We start from the raw sequence: 26,106 nt of genomic DNA, 5'->3' as shown, positions 1-26,106 counted from the left end.
ACTCAAAGCTGCCCTTAGGTCCCCAGTGAAAAATCTGGCCTGTCATCATTGGTTTCAATAATACACACATTCCCAAGAAGAAGCAACATTTTGTAGGCATAGTAAAGTCTGATCCCAGTTTAGAGAAGAAACACAGGAAGCTGTGTGCCGAGATGGGGCCCTTGGTCTCGTGTTCAGAGTGCTGCAATGAACATTGGGGTGCATGTATATATCTTTTCCAATTAGAGTTTTCATCTTTTCAGGACATATGCCCAGGAGTGGAATTGATGGATTATATGGTAGTTCTATTTTTAGTTTTTAATGGAAACTCCATGCTGTTCCTTTTTTTTTTTAATGGCGTATAATTGCTTTACAATGTTGTGTTAGTGTCTGCTGTACAACAAAGTGAATCAGCTATATGTATACATATATCCCCTCCCACTTGAGCCTCCCTCCCACGCCCACCCCCATATCCACCCCTCTCGGTCATCACAGAGCACCGAGCTCCCTGGGTATACAGCAGCTTCCCACTAGCTATCTACACGTGGTAATGTATATATATCCATGCTGTTCTTGATAGTGGCTGCCCCAACTTACATTCCCACCAACAGTGTAGGAGGGTTCCTTTTTCTCTACACCCTCTCCAGCATCTGGTATTCGTAGACTTTTTGATGATGGCCTTTCTGACCGGTGTGAGGGGATACCTCATTGTAGTTTTGATTTGCATTTCTCTAATAATTAGCGATGTGAGGATCTTTTCATGTTGGCCATTATTTTAATTGTTTTTTTTATTGATTGTAGAAGTTGAATATAATCAATATGACTCTTTTGTCAGATATATTTTTTGTAAATATTTTCTCCCAATCTGGGGTTTGTCTGTTCATTTTCCTAACAGGTTATTTTGATTAACAGAATTTAAAAAATTTTTTATAAAGTTCTGTTTATCAGGTCTTTTTATCCATTTGTAAGAAATCTTTGCCACCCACAAAGTTGCAAAGTTTTTCTCCTGTTTTCTTCTGGATATTTTGTAGATTTGGTTTTTATATTTAGGTCTATAATCTATCTTGAGTTCATATCTGTGTTGTGAGGTAAGGGACAAGATTGTTTTGGATTTTTTTTCTTTTCTAAAAGTTTAATTGAGGGAATTCCCTCATGGTCCATGTGGTTAGGACTCGGTGCTCTCACTGTCAGGGACCCGGGTTCAACCCCCGGTTGGGGAACTAAGATTCCCACAAGCCATGCGGCAAGGCCAAAAAAAAAAAAAAAAAAAAAGGTTTAATTGAGATATCATCATTCGTATGTCATGCAATTTAAAGTGTACATTCCAGTGGTTTTTAGTATTGTGATGATGCATTTGATGTGTCAACTAGACTGAGCTAACGGATACTGTAAACCCAGACGGCTGTAAAACATTATTTTGGGGCGTGCCTGTGAGGGGTTTCTGGAAGAGATTGGCATTTGAGTGGGTAGACTGGGTAAAGGAGATGGCCTCACTATTGCTAGTGGACACCATCCAACTTACTAAGGGTCTGAATAGAACAAAAAGGTGTAGGAAGGACAAATTGGCTCTCTTTTCTTGAGTTGAGAGATCCGTCATCTCCTGCCCTTGGACATGGGCTCCCCTGGTTCTCAGGCCTTTGGACTCAGACTGGGACTTATACCAGTGGGTTCCTGGTCCTCCAGCTGGCAGATGCCAGATCAGGAGAGAATTCCTAGAATGAATGAATGAATAAATAAATAAATAAATCCTCTTTCTATTTCTCTGGAGAACCCTGACTAATACAAGTGTTTTTGTAGAGTTATGCAACCACCACCACAATTTCATCATTTTTATCACCCTAAAAAGAAATCTCATATCTTTTAGCACTACCTCCCCACTTCCCCTTTCCCCCAGTCCTAGGCGACAATTAATCTACTTTCTGCCTCTATAGATTTGCCTATTCCAGACATTTTATATAAATGGAGTCATGCAATATGTGATCTTTTGTGCCTGAGTTCTTTAACTTAGCATAAAGTTTTGAAGTTAATCCATATTGTAGTATCATGGGCCAGTATGGCTGAATAATATTCCGTTGTATGAATATATTACATTTTTTTTAAAAAAGGTGAGACATTTATTTTATTTTTTAAATATTTTTTTAGTTATTTATTTGGTCGTGCCGGGTCTTAGTTGCGGCTTGAGGGCTCCTTAGTTGTGGCATGCAAACTCTTAGTTGCTGCATGCATGTGGGATCTAGTTCCCTGACCAGGGATCAAACCTGGGCCCCCTGCACTGGGAGCGTGGAGTCTTAACCACTGCACCACCAGTGAAGTCCCATTACATTTTTAAAATTCATTCATCAGTTAATGGACATTTGGGTTGTTTCTAATTTGGGCTATCATGAATAATGTTGCTATGAACATTCAAGTACAAATTTTTATGTGGACGTGTATTTTTATTTCTCTTGGGGATATAGCAGAAAATGGGATTTAGGTCATATGGTACTTCTATGTTTAACCTTGAGGACCTGCTAAACTGTTTTCCAAAGCTGCTAGATCATTTTATAAGCCCACCAGCAGCATATGAGGATTCCAATTTCCCTATATCCTCACAAACACTTATTATTATCTTTTATTATATCCAGCCTACTGGACGTGAAGTAGTATCTCATTGTCATTTTGATTTGTATTTCTCTGATGGCTAATGATGCTGAGCAGCTTTTCATATGCTTATTGGTCATTTGTGTATCTTATTTGGAGAAATGTCTATTCAGATCCTTTGCCCATTTTTTATTGAGGTGAAAGTTTTCTTTATATATTCTAGATACAAGTCCCAAAATTCATTTTCTTACCATACAGATTCTAGGTGTTCCAGAACCATTTGTAGAAAGACTTTCCTTTTTCCATTGAATTACCTTCATACCTTTGCCAAAAGATGCCAACTGACCATACATGTGTGGACCTATATTTGGACACTCTACTTCCATTACATTGATCTGTTTATCTATCTTTATGCCATTTCAGTTTGAAGTATTTCATAATTTTCCCTGTGGTTTCTTCTTTGACCCATGGGTTATTTATAGGCATATTGCTTGATTTCCAAATTTTGGGCACTTTCTAGATAAAGTGCTGTTGTTGATTTCTAGTTTAATTTCATTGTGATCAAGAAGACATGATCTATACAATTTCAACCCACTGAAATTTAGAGTTTGTTTTATAGTCTATATAGTTGGTCTTGGTTAATGTTCTATGTGCACTTGAAAAGAATATGTATCCTGCTGCTGGTGTAATATTCTATAATGTCGATTTGGTAATGATGAATGATAATGTTTACATCTTCTCTACCATTATGACTTTGTACTTGTTTTATTTATTACTGAGAGAGGTGTTAAAATATTCAATTATGATTGTGAATTTTATATTTCTCTCTTTGGTTCTGTTAATTTCTGCTTGATATATTTGGAAGTTCTGTTGTTAGATTCATACATATTTAGGATTGTTATGTTTTCTTGATGAATTGATCCTTTTATCTTTATAAAATGACACTTTTTATTTCTGGGAATACTCCTTGTATTGAAGTCTGCTTTGTCCAAACTTACTATAACCACAGCAAGCTCTCTCAGGCTTAATGTTTAAAAGTATATTTTATCCATCCATTTACTTTCAACCTGTCTATATCTTAGAGTATATCTTTAATACTTAAAGTGTGTCTTTTCTAAACATAGGGTTGGGTATTTTCTTAGCCATTTTGACAAGTTCTGCCTTTTAACTGAAGTGTTTAATGTAGTTAATGATAACTTTTCAAGCTTGCTATTTGTTTTATGTGTCCCCTCTTTTTTTGTTTATTTTTTCCTTACTTTCCTGATTTCTCTTTTTCAGTGGTTATTTTTATATCCTATACTGATATTACTCTGAATTAATATTATAAAGCTTCACATATAGGAACCTTACAACAATATGGTTTTATTTACCTTCCCCTTGCATGCTTTGTGCTTTTCTTGTCATATACCTTACTCTACATGTGTTATAAATCCCCCAATATTATTGTTTTTTATCTAAATTGTCAGTTGACTTTTAAATCATTTAATACAAGAAAGAAAATTGTCTTTTATATTTACCCATAAATTTATCATTTCCAGTTCTCTTTGTTCCTTTCTGTAGATTCTAATTTTTATCTTATATCATTCCTATCTTCCTGAAGAATTTCTTCACTTTTTTTTTGTAGTGTGAATCTGCTGGTGGCAAAAACTCTCAGGTTTTATTTAGTTGACAATATCTTTATTTGGCTTTCTATTTAAAACATGTTTTTAACTAGATACAGAGCGATAAGTTAATAGAATTTTTTCTTTCAGCCCTTAAACTCAATGCCCCATTGTCTTTTGGCCTACATTGTTTCTGATGAGAAGTTAGCCGTTATTCCTATCATTGGGTCACCATATGCAATGTGTATTTTCTCCCCTGGGTCCTTATAAGATTTTTCTCTTTATCTCTGTTAAGTCAGGAATTGTGAAAAAATCCGAGATTTGATTTTACTCTGTTTGTAAGCCAGCAAGTTAGCATGTCACAGTTTTCATAGACACTGGCAGAAGATAAGAGATAAGTTATGACTCATAGAAATAGGAGAGGAACATTGTTGCTTAGGTCCCCCTACCCCAATTCCCACAGGGCGATATGATGAGGCCCAGATGTTGCCTGCACAGACAGTGGGCCATGCTATAGCAGAGGAAGCCCAATGTTGGGAGGCTCTGATCTTATGTAGAAAGGGACAAACTTGCCTATCTCCCCTCTGGCAGGGAAAGACTGAGGTGTCTCTTCATTCCAGGTTAATACAGATAGAGATGTTTCCCTCCCTGGAGGAGATATATTTATATTCCTTTTGGTTGTTTATTTTAAAAGTAATAGGGATCGTATTTCTGCTGAAATTCCCTGTCTTCACCCTTTATATCTACCTTTTGCTGTAGGTTCTCTAACATTTTTATCATAATTTTTATTTTTAATTCTTTATTTTTATTATTATCTAATTATTTTATCTAATTTTTATTTTTAATTTTTATTTTAATTTTTAATTTTAATTTTGATTCCAACATCTTATTTGTCTGTACATGTGATATTGTGATATAATAAGAAATACAGGGGCTTCCCTGGTGGTGTAGTGGTTGAGAATCTGCCTGCCAATGCAGGGTACACGGGTTCGAGCCCTGGTCTGGGAGGATCCCACATGCCACGGAGCAACTGGGCCTGTGAGCCACAATTACTGAGCCTGCGCATCTGGAGCTTTTGCTCCACAACAAGAGAGGCCACGATAGTGAGAGTTCCGTGCACCGTGATGAAGAGTGGACCTCGCTTGCCACAACTGGAGAGAGCCCTCGCACAGAAACGAAGATCCAACACAGCCAAAAATAAATTAATTAATAAAAAAAAAGAAATACATATTTGGTCTTTGCCTCTGGTTTCTGACACAGAACTCCTAAAACCTCTTGTAATTTCCTGAGTGAGAAGGTGATAGGAGCATCTTTTGTTGTAATACTTGGGGTTTTTTTGTTTGTTTGTCTGTTTGTTTTGTCCCCAGTTTTTGAAATAGCTCTGCAGTGACAAAGGTGAGCATTTTTGTTATTCATAACAGGCAGATTTCAACAACACCTGAGTTTATGCTAATGAGGTGACTTTTGGAAAGCTCCTACAGATGGGGGCTGGTTGCTAGGGGAACCAGTCATGTGACTAGACGTTTGGAACTTTCAGTCCTACCCCTTGACCTCCAGGGAGTGGAGAAGTGCTAGAGACTGAATTCAGTCACCAGTGGTCAATTATTTAATCAATCATATGCCTATGTAATGGAACCTCCATAAAAACCCTAAACAACTGGTTTTGAAGAGTTTCTGGGTTGGTGAATGCGTCCATGTGCCAGGAGGGTTGCGTGCCTGGAGATGGTATAGAAACTCTGCACTCTTTTTTTGTCCTATGTATTCATTGCATTTGGTTGTTCCTGAGTTATATCCTTTATAATAAGCTGGTAATAGTAAGTAATGTGATTCCTGAGTTCTGTGGGCCATCCTAGCAATTAACAAACCTGAGGAGGGGGTCCTGGGAGTCCTCAATTTATAGCCAGTGGGTCAGAAGTACAGGTGACAACCTGGGACTTGCAATGGGGGGCAATCTCATGAGACTGAGCCTTTAACCTGTGGGGTCTGCACTAACTCTGGGTAGTGTCATAATTAAATTGTAGGACACTCTGTTGGTCTGAAGAGTTGGAGAATTGATTAATGTGAGGGGAAAACCCACATATTTGGTATCAGAAGTACTGAGAGTATAGAGGAAAACAGTTTTCCTTTAGTGGGTATATTTTAATTGACTGGATTCTTTTCCCCCTTTTGACCATAGTTCACATTTTCTGTTCACAATGTCTACTATTTTGTTGTTGTTGTTATTGTATGGTAGACATTGTGAATGATGCATTGTAGATGCTCTGGATTCTTTTATTTTCCTCTGAAGAGTGTCAAATTTTGTTCTAGCAGGAAGTTAAATTATTGGAAATGCACCTTGGTTTTGCGGGGGCTTGGTTTTAGATTTCTCTTGGCTTGTCCCTAATCCTGGGGTATATCCCTTAATCCTGGAATGCAGTCTTTACTCCTTGAGTGTGGTCATTCTGAGGTGTCAGTGGACAGTCCAAAGTGCTTGCCAAGCCCCTCTAAGATAGCAGGACTTGACCCCAAATTCCCCAGCAGCAGGCAACTAACTGCTCAAATCTCTGCTCAGCTATATTTTTCCTTTGGGTCATGTGGATTCTTGCCTCATGCGTGTTCATTCAGGAGTCAGCCAAGGATTTGAGGGAAGTTTGCAGGCAGATGTTGGACCTCTCCCCTTTGTGGTTCCCTCCTCTCCAGGATTCTTCCCCTCAGGGAGCGACCCCTCACCTCCCAGCCCCAGTTTACATCACATCACTGCTTATCTCTCCTGCTAGGCTGCAAACTTTTGGAGTATTTGCTTCAGGCTTCTATCCCATAGCGCCTAGTCAGTGTCTGACATACATACAGTAGGTGCACAATAAATGTCTGTAGCGTTAACTAGTGAATTACTAATAAGTTGTAGGATCGCTGACCTAGCATCAGGGGCTCATCCTAAAAAGACAAAGCAGCAGCATTGTGCAGTGATGACTGTCTATGTGGCCTTGGTCAGGTTATTTCCCCTCTCTGTGCCTCAGTTTCCTCATTGTATGGAAAGCTGCCTACCTTATACGGTGGTTGTGAGGATTAGGTATTAAGACAGGTAGAGAGCTAGTGCCTGGCACATCAATAACGCTCATAAATTAAGTATTAGCTGCTGCTGTTGCTTGAGGACCTGCAGCATCCCATAGAGACGGACTTCTCCACGTTGTCAATCTGCAAGGAAGCTGAACTATCACTGGCTGTACTGGAAAAATGGAATCAACTTCTATTTTCACATATGGTGTCTTATATAGTTACAGAAATGGAAACCAGAGAGTGACATCAAGTGGGACATTAAAAAACAAGGGCTTCTTGCCAATATCACTACGTCTGAGGACATGTTTGCTAAAACAAATTGAAGTTTCAAGACACAACTATTTGCCTCCAAGCCACCGATCCCCAAACCGGCTAGCGAAAGTTCACCAGTTGTCTGTAAGTCAACAGTTACAGACAGCTGAAATTCTGAGCTCAAATAATGCAAGTTTTTCTTGCGCCCACGAAAGAGCTGGCACAGGATGGGTTTGGAGGGACACGGATTTTGACCCGGCTCGGGGCGGGCACCCGTCTGGGGCTGGCCTGGGCTTCCGGCTGGTTTCCGAGCTGGAGGAAGACACCGGAGAGAGGGCTCGGGGCGCCGGCGGCCCAACGGGGACAGCGCAGGTCGCGCAGGAGGCGCCCGCCCGCCGCCGTCAGACCAGTCGGACGGCTTCGCCCGCCCCGCCCCGCGCCGCGGGCCCGGCCACCGCCCTCCGTCTCCCCGCCGGAAACCCAGTGCCTCGCGCGAGCCGCGCGCCGGAGCTGGACCGGCCTGGTCCCCCGCGCAGCCGCCGCCCCGCGTTCCCCGCCGTCCCCGGCCCGCGCCTGGGCTCCGGGCCATGGGGCGCCCGGGCGGCCGGGCGGGCGGCCGGAGCAGGAGCCCAGCGGGACACTGGTAAGGGCAGGTGGGGCCCCGCGCCGGCCTCGCTGCGGAGAGTGTGCCGCGCACTGGGGGCGCCGCCGAGCGAGGGAGCATCTGCGCAGCCGGGGAGAGCGGGAAGAGGCTCCGAGGGGCGAGAGCGAGTGGGGCTGGTGGGGTCCTCAGCGTTCAACCTCATCAGGGGGCGGGCCCGCCCCCGACAGCAGAGGGACGCTCCCTGGGAGAGTCAAACTGCCCGGCCTGGGGTGCGGTGGCTCCATAGGCTCCTCCAGCCGGGCGGGGTGCACCTGGTTGCAGGAGGAGCCCTTAAAACCATCCAGCATCAGACCTGGGCGACACCGAGGGCCTAACTCCTTATCTCCCGTTGGCCTCAGTGGCCCCTAGGCCGGTGACCCGGCGGGGCCCTCCTCCCTGCTCCCTGCTTGCTGGGAGCCTGGCCAGTCTGGCAGGCTGCCCCCGCCAGGAGCGCACTGGGATGGAGGAGAGCCCAGCTCTTGCCCACTCGCTTGGATGCTGGCCCCTCTCCTTGGCCCTTCTGGGTGTGTCTGGTCAGAAAACACCAGAGGTTCCTAAGAAGGTAAACAGTGTCTGCTCAGCAGACAAACTCACTTTCCCCTCTAGGGTTCTTTCTGGCTCTAGGATTGAGTTCAGCTTCTTTCAGTAAAACAGTGGAGCCAGGGCTGTGAGTTCCTTGCAGGTGTTTGCTAAGTGTGCTGACCCAGGCCCTTGGGTCCATGGCCTGCATGTCTAGGTCAGGTGGGCAGCATCAACGTGAAGGCCAGGGCGGCTGGGGGCTCCACCTGCCCCGGACCTCATTAACCCAGTCCTTCCCCTGCCCCAGGGCTGATTGGATGTAATTAGCAGCTAATTGGATGTCTCTGAGCCCCTCTACATAAGAAACGTCAAGGTCAGGTTCAGACAGCAGATAAGTGCCGAGTGATTCATTTCTTTCTTCCTTTATGTGAGGGCTCTGAAGAAGGGTCATTCATTCATTCATCCATCCATCCATCCATCCATCCATCCATCCATCCATTCATTCACCGTATATTTACTGACTGCCAACCACTAATCAGACGTGAAGGTGGTGGGAATACAGCTGCTCTCGTTTACATGAATTGCGGGAGAGAGAAAATAAGTAAGCAGATGAAGAGTGATTAAGTGCTGTAAAACAAAACAAAACAGGATGATGATGGGCATGACCGTGAAACAAATCAGAGAACTCGGCCCTGACCTAGAAAAGGTAGCAAGCAGGCTTTCTAAATGAGGTAGGAAAATGGTACCATCTTCAGGCCCTCAAATTCTGGGGGCACAGGATAGGATGTCCTCTGTGACCATGAGCAGGGACTTATGAGCTGCCTACAAGGGATCCGTGTATAAAAGATGAGAGGTGAGTAGCCCCCCTGTGGAGTCCTGAGAGTGTCCTTCTTTTTGGGAGGCTTAAATCTGAGGTGGAGATTTAAGCTTCCCCAGAAGACATACCCTGTTGACTCGATTATTTGTTCATTCATTCAACAAATACCGAGGGCCCATATGTTAGGCAGTATTCTGGGTGTTAAGGATACATCACTGAACAAGAAAGTCTTTCCTCTCTAGAGCTTATTTTCTGGTGGAGAGAAATGGACAGTAACAAAAGCAGCAATTTTAATGTCATGTCAGATAAATGCTGTGAACAAAAGCAAAGCAGCTTAAGGGGTTAGAAGGTGAGGGGACCTCCTGGGTTCAATAGGGTGGTCAGGACAGGCTGTGCTGAGGAGCCGGATGTAGACAAGACACAGGCATGTGACTAGCTGGGGGAAGAACATTCCAGGCAGAGGGCACGGCAAGTGCAAAGGCCCTGAGACGTGAAGGAGGCTGGAGCGGGCTGGGCATTGCTGAACAGGAAGGAGGCCGTGGTGGCTCTGAGAGGTGAGCAGGCACCTCTGAGGCTCTCATTTGAGGAGGCAGGGGCGGGGCTCAGCCTGCTGATCGGAGGCATCCAGGAAAGCAGGTGATGCTCTCAACTGCTGCAGCAGGAAGACTTACGTGCTCCTGAGAAAACTCAGGGTCAGGCCTGGAGGTTTACACTAGCAGGGGAACAGGCGATCACCAGAGATGGAGAGCGTGTCTCTTGGCAGGAGAGGTATCACTTGCTTTCCTTATACCCAGCATCCATCCAACAACATGGGCTAAAGTGGGAGGTACACACCAAGTTTTCCAAATCAGTAAAGACTTGATATGGGGAGAAAAACTGTTGCCTTCTAGGAAAATTCCAATAATCTTCTGTTTTTCAAAAGAATGATCTCATTAGTAGATTTAAAAGGAAAACAGGAGAGGATATCGGGCATGTACTATATGCCAGGCTCTCTTGAGCACTTCATGTGCAAACACAAATTCTCACAGCACGTCTGTGATGTATGGACCACCCCATTTCACAGATGAGAAAACTGAGGCCCAGCGAGAATAAGAAAGTTGCCCACTTTTACACAGCTAGTAAGTGAAGAATCGGGATTTATAATCAAGTGGTGCAGTTTTAGAGCCAAGTGCTCTGAAAGAGAGAGAGAGAGGTTTTGGCTGAAGGGATGTTTGTCTGCAGTAGAAAGGGTCTCCAGGGTGCCTCACAGCAGGGGCTGGTTAGAGAGAAGACAGCAGGACTTATGGGTGCATTCCACTTCTTTTCTGCTTTTTAAGATAATATTTGCATGGGTCAAAAGTTCTTTTAAAAATATTTTGAAAAGTACTACTTGCCTGTGTTAAAAATCTTTTTACAAGTGTTCGTTCAAACAGCCCTTAAGGAACACAATGAGAAATCTCCTTCCTTCTCCTGTCCCCTGATTCCCAATCTTCTTTAGAGGCAATTGAGAATACTTGCAGACCTGTGTTCTATTTGTAAATGAGCATATACGTATTATACTTTTTCTTTTCTCTCTTTTTTTTTTACACAACTAATAAGAATACGAATACTCAGGTCTGGGACTTCCCTGATGGTCCAGTGGTTAAGACTCCGCACTTCCACGGCAGGGGACAGGGGTTCGATCCCTGGTCGGGGAAGCTCTGCATGCCGTGCAGGCGGCCAAAAAATAAATAAATAAATAAAAAAGAATACTCAGGTCTGTACCTTGTACCGCGCCCCCCTTCTTTTTAACTTAATATACTTATTCAGATTCAGGACGTATAGATGTGCTTCATCCTTTTAAAATAAATGTGTAATATCTCACTGAATGGATTTAACATACTTATCTAGCCATTCCTTTATGGTCTTCTAAATTGTTTTCCCCATTTTCATCTGTTTGTTTGTTGTGATAGACAACTATGCATTAAGGATACTTGTACATCTTTGCTCACTTCTGTGACTGTTTCAGCAGGAGAAATCCATAAATGTGTAATTACCGATTGAAAGGCTCTGTGTGTTTTAGATTTCAGTTGATGCCAGCCTGGTGTTATAAACTGTTCTTGCCAATTTGGCAGACCAAAAAAATGGCATGCCGTTGTCGTTTTAATAGGTATTTATAGTGAGCGGCGTTGTGAGTCTCCTGTATGTTTTAAGCCCTTTGTCTTTCTCTGTCTGTGGACTGTTCATGTCCTTGGCTTATGATTTAACTTGGATTTTTGTCTTGTTGTTATTATTGAATTATAAGGAGTCTTATGATGATTTTCTCTTCACCCCTCAACTCTAGTCCCACTGACTACCCTTCCCCATCTTCCCTACCTTTGTGCACAGCAGCTACTCTGATATATGTATGATATGTTTATCCTGGGATCTGGACTATTTTAGAGAAATATATGATGTTGATTTCTATATGCATGTATTTTAAACTTACATACGTTGTATTGTGCTACAAATCATGATCTTACTTCTAAACCCGGTGCTATTTTTTAAGAAGATTTATCTGGCTGCTCCCTGGACACTTGGTTTGTTGCTTCTGATTGCTGCACTGCTTTCCGAGGTTGGAATTATGGACTTATCGTAACGGTTGATTCTTACTGGCTTGGTCTAGAAAGCTTGTTTGGAGAAATGGCATGATGGGAGTGAGCTCTGGAGGCTGAAGAGGTTTGGATAGGTGGAAAGGGGGATGGGGAAGGGAACAGAGCTGACCAGGAGCCCAGCATGAGGACACGCCAACGTGTGAAATTTCCAGGAACTATTCAGAGGAGCCCCATAGACGGGGGGGGGTGTGTGTGGTTCAGGGTGGGAGTGTGTGGTCCTAGGAGAGGCTGGGGGTCTCAGATGCCCGTGCTGGGTTCTTCCTAAAGACAATGAGGAGAGGTAGTGGGTGGGGGTCAGCCAGGAAGGATTTTCAAGGGCAGGAGTGATCTCCTGGAGGAGAATTGGGATGGACTGTGGACGTGAACCTGAGAGGCAGGAGGTCCCTGGGGTTCTCCGGATGGGTGGGGAGCAGTGGGGCTGCCGGGGAGGGAGAACCAGCAGGACTGGACGCTGGAGGCATGAGGGGTGCCTGCTAACTTGGGAAACGGGGCACATGCGATGCTGCAGACAGGACCTGGAGTGCAGGGCTGGGCACGGGGCGGGGGGTGGGGGGAGGCACGCTCACGGGCGCGTGGACAGGCGATCGGGCACCTGGTGATTCTGAAGTGCTGCTCACCTGGATAAAGGATTTCCGTTGGCATTTAGGACTCTGGGCTGGGGTTACGGTTCATGAACCTTCAGCGAGTGGGTAGGAGATGAATGTGTGGGAGTGGGTGAGGTCACCGTGGGAGAGCATTAAGGGCAAAAGAGGCCGCACTGGAACAAAGCCCCGGGTTGTGGATGAACAGGCTTGAGAAGTGGATGGACAGGCTGGACCAGCAAGGAGGCACGGATGCACTTTCGAACTCTGCCCTTTGCTGGCTCCGCAATCTCTGGAAAGCATCCTGTCTGCCTGGGAACCTGGGCAGGGGTGGGGCGGGGGTCCTTGTAAACAAGGATGGCCGACGAGGGGTCCCTGCCTTCCTGGCATCTCTCAGTGTGCCCTTGGAGGATGAGTGGAAGGGCTGAGGCAGACAGGAGAGAAAAGGCCTCCGGAAGCACAGGTGTGCGGGCTCTCTCCCCGGAGAGGAGCTCGGGGCCCCAGGGCTGTTCCTGCTGGAAGCTGCCAAGCCAGACTGCCCGCTCTGTCCCTGTGGGCAACTGTTGACAGACATGATCTGTTCCAGCTGGCACAGAGAGGGCACTGGGCAGCCTAGGGCTTTGTTGCTCTGGGCAGGCTTATGTGTGAGCTCCCCCAGGGTAACACCGACCTTTCGGGGGTGGGGGGGCTCCAGACAAAACCCCCTCTGAGTCTTGTCTCCCTCCTTCGCAATGTCAGCATATACCTGTTCTCTCTTTTTTTTAAATAAAGTTTTTTTAAAATTTTTTATTTATTTTATTTTTGGCTGTGTTGGGTCTTTGTTGCCGCATGCGGGCTTTCTCTAGTTCCGGCGAGCGGGGGCTACTCTTTGTTGCGGTGTGTGGGCTTCTCATCGCGGTGGCTTCTCTTGTTGCGGAGCACGGGCTCTAGGCGTGCGGGCTTCAGTAGCTGTGGCGCACGGGCTTCATTGCTCCGCGGCATGTGGGATCTTCCCGGACCAGGGCTCGAACCCGTGTCCCCTGCCTTGGCAGGCAGATTCTTAACCACTGCGCAACCAGGGGAGCCCACCTGAGCCCACCTGTTGTCTTTTTTATGTAACACCAGAGCCTTGCTTTTCCGCTGGTTGTGCACCTGAATTTCCTGTTCATCAGTCAATGGCTGATGAAGGCTAATTAGCATTATAAGGAAGACCCTCGACCCCCGCCCCGTCTTCCTCCAAAAGAGTAACTGTTTGAAAGGTTGGATTCAGCCCACTCATTTACATAGCTTGTCATGACTTTTGACAGAAGAGTTTTCTTTTTTATTTTTTTTTTTATTTTTTAGTTTTTGGCTATATGCGGGCCTCTCACCGTTGTGGCCTCTCCCGTTGCGGAGCACAGGCTCCGGACGCGCAGGCTCAGCGGCCATGGCTCACGGGCCCAGCTGCTCCGCAGCATGTGGGATCTTCCCAGACCGGGGCACGAACCCGTGTCCCCTGCATCGGCAGGCGGACTCTCAACCACTGCGCCACCAGGGAAGCCCGAGTTTTCCACCTATACTATTTTATTTCATATTTTTCCTTGAATACACACAATTTGAAAAAAACAACATGAAGTAGGCATTATTTACTTTAGCGTGATCCTTAGCCACGATATCTGTGAAATCGTGTTTTTTTTAAATGCATATTCAAATACATGCTCAACTATTAAAAATGTTTATTATGTGTACCATATGCCTACTTAGGCAAACACAGCTCTAGATTAGTGGATTCATGGAGGAGATGATCTTCGCTATGTGGGAGAGAGGGAAAAAAACCTTTTCCTCTACCCTCTAAGATTTTGTCACTGGGACCTGCGAATTAAACTGGCAAAAGCTTAACAGTAGAAAAAGGTTTATTGGCCTGCATGTGGGAGCCAGTCAGAGAAGTAGCTGGCTTGTTAAAGGATTAAAGGCTTATATACCTAAATTCGTAGGGGAAAGGGAGCACGGAGAAAGAGGCTTCTCTGGGAAGAACAAATAGTTTTCTTTTCCAGAGACAAATGGGTTTTTAGAACAAATGAGAAATGACAAAGTAGTGATAATGTTGGTCTCTACAGGTGTGCGTGTTTTTGCGGTCTCCTTGTGGGCCGTAGATCTCTCCTAGAGAAGGGGCTCGGGGTAGATTTTATTGAGTTCTCCCTTCTGGGAGTAGATCTGCCCTGCAGAAGGAATTTATGGCTGCCTTATTTCTCAGAATTTGCTGCTTTTAGTCAGATAAGGAAAGCTCTGAGAAGGCTTCTTACTGTAACTGTCAAATCTCAAATGTCTTCATCTCAAACTTCATCCCAGTTCTGGGGCTCCGAGTAGGTCCCTACACCAAGATCAGAGAGGTCACCCTGCAGCCAGTTGAGCGGTGGTAGCAGTGAGGGGTCAGAAACAACAAATACCCATGCAGACCCTCTTAGGCCCACCACCGTCTCACTCTGGTCGTCCACTGGCAACCTGGTGGGTAGGGGGGTTGGCAAAGAACCTCCCAGTCTTTAAAGTGAGCAGGGAAATTCAATCATTATTTAATTCAACAGATTTAATTTATTTTTGCTGATGACAAACATCATACATATCTATTTATTTATTTGTTTTTTGTACATACGTATTTATTTTTAAACAGCAGGTACACACCAAAAACACATAAAGAACTTAACATCATGTCTACTGTTACCACACCCAGATAGCTGCTATCAACCAGCGTTTTGGTATTTCATTGCCTAAATACACACATTTTTTGTTTGTTTGTTTGTTTTGCGGTACACGGACCTCTCACTGCTGTGGCCTCTCCTGTTGCGGAGCACAGGCTCCGGACGCGCAGGCTCAGCGGCCATGGCTCACGGGCCCAGCTGCTCCGTGGCATGTGGGATCTTCCCGGACCGGGGCATGAACCCGTGTCCCCTGCATCAGCAGGCGGACTCTCGACCACTGTGCCACGAGGGAAGCCCAATACACACATTTTTAAAAAAAAGAGACCATACTGAACATATAATCAAGTTTCTTACTTAATAATATGCCATGAGAATCTTTCCACTTCATGAAACACTCTTCAAAAACAAGATAGTTAAAGGTTGCTGAGGTTCGCTCTATGGTTCTATGGTTATATCATAATTTATTTATCTGGTTCCTGGTGGATGCTGAGATTGTGAGCATTTTTGCTTTTATAAATATCTTAGTGCACATGTATTTCAACAGATGTTTGTAAGCATCTTCTGGGTGCCCAGGGGGCTCAAGGACAGATGTGAATAACTGTAGAGCCCTACTCGCTGCTTACCTAAGAAGGACAGACCTGTGACAAGCGGCTGCAGGGAAAATGCCAATCTGAAAGTACAGGGTGGCTTTGGGAGAGAGCAGCTGGGGCCGGACTTTGGTGCCAAGGAATAAGAAGGCCAGGGGGTGGTGGCCTGGGCACCTGTCCACAGGCTGGGTAGGGACGCCTCCCAAGGTTGCCATACCCACCGCGGGATTGGGCAGCCAAGTCTGAGAGATAGAAGCTTGTCACTCACTTTCGTAATAATCACTTGTGGCCCTTGCCCAGGAAAACAAGGGCAGCCTTGGTGCCCTTGTGTGTAGGGCGGTTGGTGATGGTGCTACCGCTGGCCCATGATCCCTGTCTCTGGGAGACCTCTCCCTCCCAGTCTAAGGCCACAGGTGTTAGGGAGGGGCACCAGTGGCCCCTGCCATGGGCTCCGTCCCTAGAAGCCCTCACCCTGGCCCTCCCTCCCAGCTGCTGGCCAGTGGGACTGTGACCATCTACTCTGGCAGAGGAATATTTAGGAAGGTAGGTGTCCTCCTGTCTGTCCTTCCTGAGGGCTCAGGCTTGTGGAGGCCTGAGAGCTAAGAGGGAAAAAGGCATTTTCTAGAGAAAGGAGCAGGTGGCTGCCTTACTCCCAGGCCTCCCTAAAGGACAGAACCTCTACAGTGACTAATTCAGGGACATGGGGGCCCGTCGAGGTGCTTCTGGCCCCGGCTCTCCCCCGGCCTGGTAGCCGGTACCCCCGGAACGATGGTAGTGAGTTCCATCACTGTTGGAGTTTTCATAAGCTCTGCGTTGTAGAAATGAGCTCAGGCTGGGCCGTGAGGAGCCCTGCTCTCTTGGAAAGCAATCCCGCTCCTTCGATTCAGCAGCGTGTAAATGGCAACAGGGTATAGCAGACAGTGCATTTGGTGTGGCAGTCCTGGGTTCAAGTCCAGCCCGAGAGGCTGCTCCGACCCTCGGTCTCCTCATCTGTGCTGCGGCGTGGGGATCGTAACACCCCAACCCCACCCCGGACTCTAGGGTTTGGAGATGCTGCTTGTAAAGGGCCTTGTGAGTGTCAGCCCGTAGGGGCCCTCTGTGCAAGGTAGTGAGAAGTCAGGTGCCCGTTCCCTGCCTCTGCTGCCTCCCGCCTCTCACCCCTCTGCCTCTCAGGAGGGCAGGCTGTGTGCTGAAAGCCCCAGGGCTCCTCTCCTGGAAGGTGGGCTGCACTCCGCCATCCGCGCTCAGTGTGTGAGATGCCACCTCCCCACCTGTGCTGAGCAGCTTCCGCTGCGGGCAAACAGGAAGTCACTCACCTCAAGGGAGGCAGGAAGGGGCTGCCTGGCAAGGCTGCCTGCTCCTGGGCTGTGGTTGGGTCCGGAGGCTGCGAGTGTGCTGGGCCCTGGGGAGGGGGACAGTGGGCGGGGACCCCCAGAAGTGGGAGGGGGCACCAAAGATCAAAGCTCACCGCCAGCAGGGGCTCTGGGCACAGGAGCTAGTTGCCCTGCGCCTGCCCACACTGAACCACATGCCCTGTGAGCTGGAGGCCCCCCTTGCCTGTGGACCGCCCCTCCCCCTGGCCATCCAGTTTTGCTCCTTGCATCTTGGGAAGGAGGTGAAGGTGCTGTAGGAGACGGCACAGAGCTGGTGGCTGCAGGAGTCTGGGAGTCTCTTCGAGGAGTTTGCTGTAAGCAGGAACCCGCCCCCCCGCCACACCCCAACTCCCCCCAGATGCACACACCAGACACATATTAGACCCGCTGCCTGGGAGGAGAGGGGAGAGGCAGACTCCGTTTCCCACGGTGCTGCTTGATGTGATTGAGGGTCAGAAGATGAGCAGCTTTGACTCATGCATTCATCAGAAGGTTTTGGAGCAGTTATGAGCCAGGCCCTCTGCTGCACAGCCTGGGTAGCGATAGAGGCGAGTGGACCAGTCCTTGCCCTTGAGAAGTTTACAGTCAGGGGAAGGAAGGAGACTCATAAATACACGGAGGAAGCCGATTGCTGGTGCCCGGCCTGACCCGCAGCATGTCAGCCCCGGGGAGCCCAGCCTGCCGAGGGTCCCTGGGATGGGTTCAGGGCTGGGAGTGGAGGGGGAAGACCCTTGTCCTCGGCTCCTCATCAGTCCTCACTTCACAGTCGCCTGGCTTCTGCCCCCATCGTGCCTCCAGCCCCCACCCCCAGCTTGTCTGTAACCTCCGTGTGGCCTCGTGCGATGGTCACTTTGCTCTTTATCTCACTCTACTTTCCCGTAGCGTTCGACACAGCCGACCACTTCCTCCTTCTGAAGTTATCTTTCTCCTCTCTTGTCTTTCTTTGGTGAAGACACACCCTCACGCTGTTTCTCTTACCTCCTTGACAGCCCCTGCTGTTCTCCTCTGCGGGCTTTTCCTGGGGAGGCTCCACCAGCCCCCAGTGTGGACCACCTTCCTGCTGGTCACATAGGAGCTCCTTTCTTCAGCCCAGCCCCTCCTGTCAACTCCAGGTACCAGCTACTCCTGCTTGAGTATCTCACAGATATCTCAAACCTAGTATTTATTTATTTTTGAAATTATACCTTTCTATTTTAACCTTCCAATATATTACTGTTACTGCTTTATACAGTTTTAATGTTTACTGCATCTTTACCACCCTTTGCTCATAATTTCTTCTTACATCTCAGACCCTCAATCTGGGAGAATTTTCTTTCCTCCTAAAGTGTATCCTGTAGAACTTTCTTTAGTTTGAGATCGCACTTTCTTAGGTTTTGTGTATCAGAAAATGTCTTTATCTCATCCTTGTTCTTAAAAGATATTTTCATTATATATGAAATTCTGGGGTGGCAGTTATGTTTCTATCACCACATTGAATATTTTATCCCACTGTCTTGTGGCTTCTATCCCTTAAGTTGAGAAATTTGCTATCAGCCTAATTTCAAACCTAATATTTAAAGAATGAAACTCTTGGTTTGCTCCCTGAAGCCTTGTCTCCCCACATCTTTCCCGTTTCAGCAAATACCATTACTACCCATCCAAGTTGCTCAAGCCAGAAATCTAGAAGCTGACCTTGACGTCTCTCTCATCACTTACGTGGCAGATTCTACCAAGCATCCCCGATATAGATCCCACATCCTCTGTCTCACCTTCTCTGCCATTTCTGCTGCTCTCCAAACCACTGTCCCACCTCCCCTGGACTGTCACAGAGCCCCTGCCTGGTCTCCCCCCTCTCACTGAGCCCTCCACTGTCTGTTCTCCGTGCAGCAGCAGGTGATCTTAAAAATAAATACACCTGTCACTCCCCTGCTTAGCCCTGGGGACCCCACGGGATCTGGCCACCCTCCCCTAGGCCAGCCTCACTGGCCACGCTGGCTGGCTTTCTGTTCCCTTCACTCCCGGAGACCTTTCCGCTCTCGGGTGAGAAATGAGACATGCAGTTTCATCTGCCTAAAATGCCCACCCTACACTCTTTACATGCTGGCTCCCCTTTACGGGGATATGGTGCCCCCGGTCTCCCTTGGCAGTGAGCTTCCCCGCTGCTCACTTTCCTCTCTCCCCATCCCATTCCCCCCGCCAGCATTTATCACAGTTTATAATCCCGCACTGATTCCTTCCTCGCTTGTTTATTTTCTGTCTGTCACTTGATTGGAAGCTCCTGAGGACAGGGGTCCTGTGCTTTATTCCTGACGGTCCGCAGCTTCTCGCATTGGGATGGCGTGGGGCGGGCGCTGACGGAGCCGTGGCCACGTGCCGGACACCCCGTGAGGCTGGAGGCCTGAGGGAGGGTCTGCGTTTGGGCCGAGGCGACTTTAGGTTTCTGGTTTACCTGGCTGGGCAAAGTATTGTAAAATCCTCCACACAGGAGGAGGAACAGCTTGGGGAAGGTAACGAACCCGGTTTGTGTTGTGCTGCCCTGGAGATAAGCCTGCTCCTAACATTTGCGAGCCCCACAAAAGGGAACAGTGGAGGCCCCCCGCCCCAAGTTGCGTTCAGATATGTCAGTGTTATAGCATCGCACCTGATGAACTGTTATATACAGCGTGTCCTCTTTTCCTGCCTCTCACTTTGATGATGACCTGGAGGTCCAGCTCTGAATTAGGATTCGCAGCCCCTGCTGACTGTGGCAGCAGAGACCACCCCAAGCCTTTAGCTCCTTCCCTCTCTCTCCCCTGCCCTGGCTTGGTGCCGCACGTGCACGGAGGGGGGTCGACCCGCCCCCAGGTCCAGGCCCTCTCCACCCCCTCGCTGCCTCTCCCCCTCCCCCCAGGTCTAGGGCTGCACAGAGCAGTGGTGTCCCCGGAGAGGGACAGGAGTGGAAGTTCCACGGGTCCAGGAAGCGGAGAATCTCAGCCTTCTGGGTGCCCAGGGAAAGGCCTGGGAGGCACGTCCCTGTGGACTCCTCGCCGTGTGCGCGCGCGTGCATGTGCGTGTGCATGTGCGTGTGTGTGCGTTGGGGGGTGCAGCTGGAGCAAGGCTCGAGCTGGAGCCACGCCCTGTGTGCTGTGGGCCAGGCCGGCCTGGGTCTGAGGGCCTTGGATTATGGGCCTTGCAAGTCGAGGAGTCTTCCGGGCGGTTGGGTTTACGAGGACTAGAGTTCAGGGAGGGGGCCGGGGGCTTTGGACCCTCAGCAGGGACGCTGGTGGTCACTGAGACTGGAGAATAGATTGTGCAGAGGGAGGAGAGAACGGTCCGGCGAGCGTGGCTCCCCCAGCCTCGGACTCAGACTCCTGGACCCCTGTGGCCTGTGGCCTGCAGACATACGTTTGGAATTCGGCTGTGGGAGACGGATGACAGTCGGTCCATGTGGTCAGATGCTCTGAGTTCTAACCACGGCTTTGTGATTTCCTGGCTGTGCCACCGTGGGCAGTGGCTTAACCTCTCTGAGCCTGCCTCTGGATATAGTAACACTTCATAATATAAGTGAGAGGGGGGACTCAGGGGCTAGTGGGGAGCCCTTTGTCACTGGGGGACAGTTATACCAGGTGCCATTATTACCTGCCTAGACGTAGCCACACACAGATTGAGGGAAAAAGAAAAGTTACCAGCCCCAGGGCCCTCCCGAGGCCTACCGAGTGCCCTGCCAGGACCCGAGAGCTGGGCAGAGATGAGAACCTGTGACAGAACGTCAGGGAGGAGGGACGGGGCGTGCTCACAGTCCGGGGCGCTGGGCCTTCCTCTTTCTTTCTCCCAGGCCCCTGATTAGGGGCTGCGTGGAGGGTGGGGGACCCCCTGGGGCCAGAGGCGCCGGTCCTGGGAGCGGGTGCTCTTGTCTCGGGGCAGGAAGTGTGAGGTGCAGTGCAGCTGGGGAGCCCCGGAGGCCTTGGGGCATAAGGGGGGTGAGTGTGGTAAGGGGAACGGAAGTCGGAAGCTGCAGCCGCCACGTTCCCCATTCACAGGCCAGACGGACCGGGCAGCAGGACCGCTCCCGGGTCCCCGGGCCCACGCGTCCCTTCCCGGGTCCCCTGGAGGTGAGCAGGGTGGGCCTGCTTCGGGTGGGGGCTCGGAGGGCGCCGGGGGGCGGGGATGCGGAGAGTCACGGGTGGGCCCTGGTGGTGGCCGCCGGGGCAGGTGGGCAGGAAGAAGGCTCCGGAGGCGCCTGCGTGTGCACCAGCGCTGCGCCCGGCCTCGGGCTGCAGCGCCATCCTTCCCTTCCTCCTCTCCGTCAACCGGCCCCTCCCAATCTGGCCCTTTCTGTGATTCCTGCTCTGGCTCCCACGTACCCCAGCCTTCCCGGAGCCCCTGGGGGGTCTGCGGTCATGAAGTGGCCAAGGACACTCCCTCCTACAGCTCCCATGAGCCTCCCCAGGTCCCTGGTGGCTGCTGTGACTGGTACCCAGCGGCGGCTTATGTGGCCAGAGGCCTCAAGTGAGCCTTGACCCCTAGACCCTGGAGAGAAGGAAGCCATTCGGGCTGGGGCTTTGGAGGGGGGGCAGCTTTGGGTGCGGTCACCGTAGGAGCTCAGACTCGGGGCTCCCAGCCCTGTGTTGCCTTCAGGCCCCCGCAGGGAGGACGGGTGGAGGGGAGGGGCCCAGCTTGCGGGTTTGCCTGGGCAGTGCTGGTTTAGGCCCGTCGACCTGTTGGGTAACAGGGACCAGCTCACTCTCAAAGGCTTCCCTGTTTGCGACACCGTCAGGCCTGCCTTCTAGTTGTAATTGTTCATCTCAGCCACTGCCCCCTTATTCTAGGGCCTGAGATCCTGTGGGTGGAGTCACTCCTGTGCTAAAAGGCTGGCAAGGGTGACCTGTCATCAGCTGATAATAAGTACCCCAGAGGACTGAGGGGCCTTAGCCAGGAGGCCTGTCTTCCAGGGCTTTAGGGCATCACAGGGCTCCCTCCTCTACAGATAAGGAACCAGCCTAGGGATTAGAATCCAGGCTGTAGGCTCTTTGTAGTGTGAGGGGGGGGGATCCAAGAAGGGGTGAGGGAGGCCCAGCCTGGCCCTGAGGCTTTGTTGTCCTTCACAGGCAGTAGCTTCTCTGGAGACACTTTGGCCCTCTCCGCCCACCCTTCCCCCCGTCCCCTCTGCCCCCTGATCCTCTCTGCCCTCTCCATTCTCTGTCTCTGCCTGAGTCTCAGCTGACCCCACCTCAGGGTTCTCACCACCAGCTCTGTGTGTGTGTGTGTGTGTCTCTCTCTGCACATTTGCATGAAGCCTCCTTCCGTGTGGGCAGGATGTGGGGTGGCCCCTAGTCATGTACCTTGGGTGCTCTGGCTCCAGGTTCAGGCAGGGGCATCTGTCCTGCACCTTGAAACCGGAGACGCTCGGGGAGCTGTCCTCAGGGACAGCACCCTTAACCTGGCTTCCGCCCAGGGCTGCTGAGGGACAGGACAGGTCACCTTCTAAATCCCTGGATGGGCCAGGAGCCTTTGCTCTTTGCATAGGAAGGAAACATTTCCAGGGCAAAAGGAAGCAGTTTTCTGAGTTGGAAGCTTAAAGGGAGAGAGAGAGATGCACACTCCAGATAGGACATCCCGGGCCGACTCCTGGGGGACTGAGGGAGCCCACTGGGCTGAGTCCATGCTGTCGGGGAGGGTGGTTTGTTTGGCTGCAAGCCAAGTTAATCTGAGCAAGACATAGTGTTTCTGAGCACCTCCTAAGGGCTGGGCCCAGCATTAGCACTCAGACCCCCTCCCATTGTATAGCAAACCTCTCAAGTAGCTTTATCCATCTTATTTCCTTCTTTCACAGGCAAGGAAGCAGGTGAAGTTTTAGACCAGAGTCACATGGCTCGTCCATTGTTGCTAGGATTTGAGTCTAGTCTGTGAGCCTGCAGGTGTAGGGCGAGAAGGGGCCAAATGCAGGACATTCACGCTGTCATCTTTCGCACTCAGGCAGGCTCTCCCCCGGCCTCCCATGGCCTTCAGCACCTCAGGGCACAGGCTGTGTGCCCAAGCGGGGGGTGGAAAGCAAACCCACTCTCAAAAGGATGATCCAGGTGCCATCTGGGCTCCTTCCTGCCCTAAGATCAAAAAGACCTTGCCTTGGGGCTTCCCTGGTGGTGCAGTGGTTGAGAGTCCACCTGCTGATGCAGGGGACACGGGTTCGTGCCCTGGTCTGGGAAGATCCCACATGCCGTGGAGCGGCTGGGCCCGTGAGCCATGGCCACTGGGCCTGTGCGTCTGGAGCCTGTGCTCCGCAACGGGAGAGGCCACAGCAGTGAGAGGCCTGCGTACCGCAAAAAAAAAAAAGACCTTGCCTTGAAGCCCAGGGGGTGTGTCGGGTGGTGGTGGGAGGGACTTATGTCCCCCTGGTCCCCCAGCCATGGATTTCTGTGTCCTTTACCTCCCACCAGCTAATGCAGGCTCAGCCCCTGCAGAGGTTACTCCGCTCAAGACAGGAGCCCTGGGCGCTGCCTAGTGGAGCACTAGCTCTCTCCTCCCCCGCCCCATCCTCAGCTTCCTCCCTAATATTTCCTCTCACTGGCTTCTGGACTCAAAGCATTTTTTTGGATTCCAAAGAGCCATCGCACGTCTTCCAGAACTTTTCCTTAAAAGTTTTCTCTTCCTGAGCCATCATGATGCTTAGAAAAATGAAGGGCTACTCGTTTCAGAGATAACAAAGCCTACCTAAGAGGCCTGTGGCAGACACTTTCTGCCTCCTTTGTTCTGGTTAGGATGCCTGAGGGATTTCAAAAGCCATATCACTAAGCATCAAGGGTGAAAAAAATAAGGTAAACCAAGAAAATGCTAGACACATGAGACCTAGGCTCGTGTGGGACTCCTATCTTGTTAAAAATTGCAGGGCACCCTTTCCACCAGCCCCTGCCCACCATTTCCCATTCCCATTATTGGCATTTGAACTTTCCTGTCAAGCGATTCACTAATGAGAGGAGGGGGGTTGATGTCATTTGGGCGGAATGCTGCGATGCTCCTAAGGCGGGCACACATCGGATAGAATGTGTGGAGGAGGGAGGGCGGGGTGGGGTGTTTCCAGAGGGGAGCCAGCTAGGCACACATAGACCAGGTCTTGGCAGGGAGGGAGGGTCAAGGGGTCTGGGAAGGGAGGTGGAGATGCCTCGTGTTCGGGTGCCTGTAAAGTAGGTGCTTCCCGGCACCTCTGCCTACCATCTCCTAAATGGAGCTGCCTTCCCAGAGTTTCCTGCACCCTAAGGGCTGGTTGCTTGAGAAGCCTGCGGTGGCGGAGGGGTGTCTCACCTCCTTACTCACACTTGGTCATTCTCCAGGCAGGCCTGGGGAGGGAGGTTGGACCCAGAGGGCTTGCCCGAGTATAGACAATGGGTTCTGGGTGCACTCCCTCCCTCCCTCTTGGCGATAGGACTATAGCAGGGCTCTCCCCTGGGATGGAGAGAAAGAGCCTCGAATGATGACTGAGGCTGAGCTAAAGGAGTTGGAGACCCATAGGACGAGCAGAGTTCAAATCTAGTGGCTTCAGAGCATCAAATACAAGATTAAAAGTCAGAAACGGCCCCACCTCTTGGGAAGTCCCAGTCTACTGGGGAGGCCAGCTGAGAGCTCAGTGGTAGATGGGCCTTTCCTGGGGGCTAAAGCTTCAGAATCCTGAGGCCCCAATTCAGCAATTACAGTTTCTTGCTATGCTCACAGTGAGGAATATGAGGATTGGAACAGAGGGAGAAGCAAAAGCCCAGAAAGGGATTTTGGTTTTCAGAGACTTTTTTTTTAACATCTTTATTGGAGTAGAATTGCTTTACAATGGTGTGTTAGTTTCTGCTGTATAACAAAGTGAATCAGCTATATATATACATATGTTCCCATATCTCTTCCCTTTTGCATCTCCCTCCCACCCTCCCTATCCCACCCCTCTTGGTGGTCACAAAGCACCGAGCTGATCTCCCTGGGCTATGCGGCTACTTCCCACTAGCTATCTATTTTACGTTTGGTAGTGTATATATGTCTGTGCCAGTCTCTCACTTCGTCCCAGCTTACCCTTTGAGAGACCTTTGGGAGGATGCTTTCAAGGGGAGTTAGAAACTGAAATTCGTGTGGGTCCTTTCTCGTTTCTCTCGGGCGCCTCCTGAAAGAAGGAACAGTGCCCGGCCGAGCTTTCTTGGTGACCTTAAACAGAAGGACCCCACCCAGCCTTTGTTTCCCAGCTCTGAGTGTTCCCGTTGATTGAGTGTCTCGTGGTGGACCATGAAGTAGGTGGGAGTGAGCATCAGGAAGTTACGCATGGTTACAAGTCATGAGCAGGTGTGTGTGTGTGTGTTCACGTGTGTGTGTGCTTTTGTTCCCCCAAATATTTCAAAACGGCTTACACGTACACACAGTCCTCAAAATAGAGATATGTGAGTGAGGAAAGTGAGGCAAAGGGAAAATAAAAGCTGTGACATGGTCTGCGGTGCACTTAATACAGGAAACACGTGCATAGGACCTGCGGACTTAACCTACACTTCCTGAGGGCCAGTACCGAGGGAAAACAGGTCGAGTTCTGAGTTTCACAGTGTCCACAGGATCAGAAGAAGCCAGTTGTTCTGAAGAAGCAGGGCCACCCCGAAAGCCCCGTAACCTGGCGACCACATGCAGGGGATGGAGATGCATGCTTCTAGAAAATGCCCCACGAGAATCCTTGGCTGCATCCGATTAGGCCCGGCTCAGGGTGCCAGTGTGGCCGATGCACCGGGAAGCTCTGAGCAGGTGTGGGGCAGCCCCAGCTTCCCGCTCCCCAGAAGGCAGCAGTCTCCTCCCTCTGCAGCAGGTCTGCCCCGCGGGCTGAAACGTCCTCCTGCAGCAGCCCAGGCCGAGCTCCCTCCTGAGCCAGGCTGCATGGCTGTACCTGAGAACCGGCCAGTGA

The 26,106-nt window shown here is 49.6% G+C and overlaps 1 protein-coding gene across 2 annotated transcripts in view; it reads left to right on the top strand.

Annotated features, from left to right (window-relative positions):
- The first annotated feature begins 7,812 nt into the window (after positions 1-7,812).
- The window catches only part of PSD4 (pleckstrin and Sec7 domain containing 4), a 35,646-nt gene continuing 17,352 nt past the window's right edge, over positions 7,813-26,106 (top strand). The window contains exon 1 of one of the 2 annotated variants that reach the window (XM_081255053.1): positions 7,813-8,091. The gene's annotated coding sequence lies outside the window, so the exon portion shown is untranslated. Of the gene's footprint in view, positions 8,092-21,194; positions 21,305-26,106 lie in introns of those variants that run through there. The other variant, XM_081255052.1, reaches the window with a different exon arrangement.

The sequence above is a fragment of the Mesoplodon bidens genome (genome assembly GCF_964165515.1).
Source record: "Mesoplodon bidens genome assembly, chromosome: 14".
Taxonomy (NCBI): domain Eukaryota; kingdom Metazoa; phylum Chordata; class Mammalia; order Artiodactyla; family Ziphiidae; genus Mesoplodon; species Mesoplodon bidens.
This window is presented reverse-complemented; position numbering and strand designations above follow the sequence as displayed.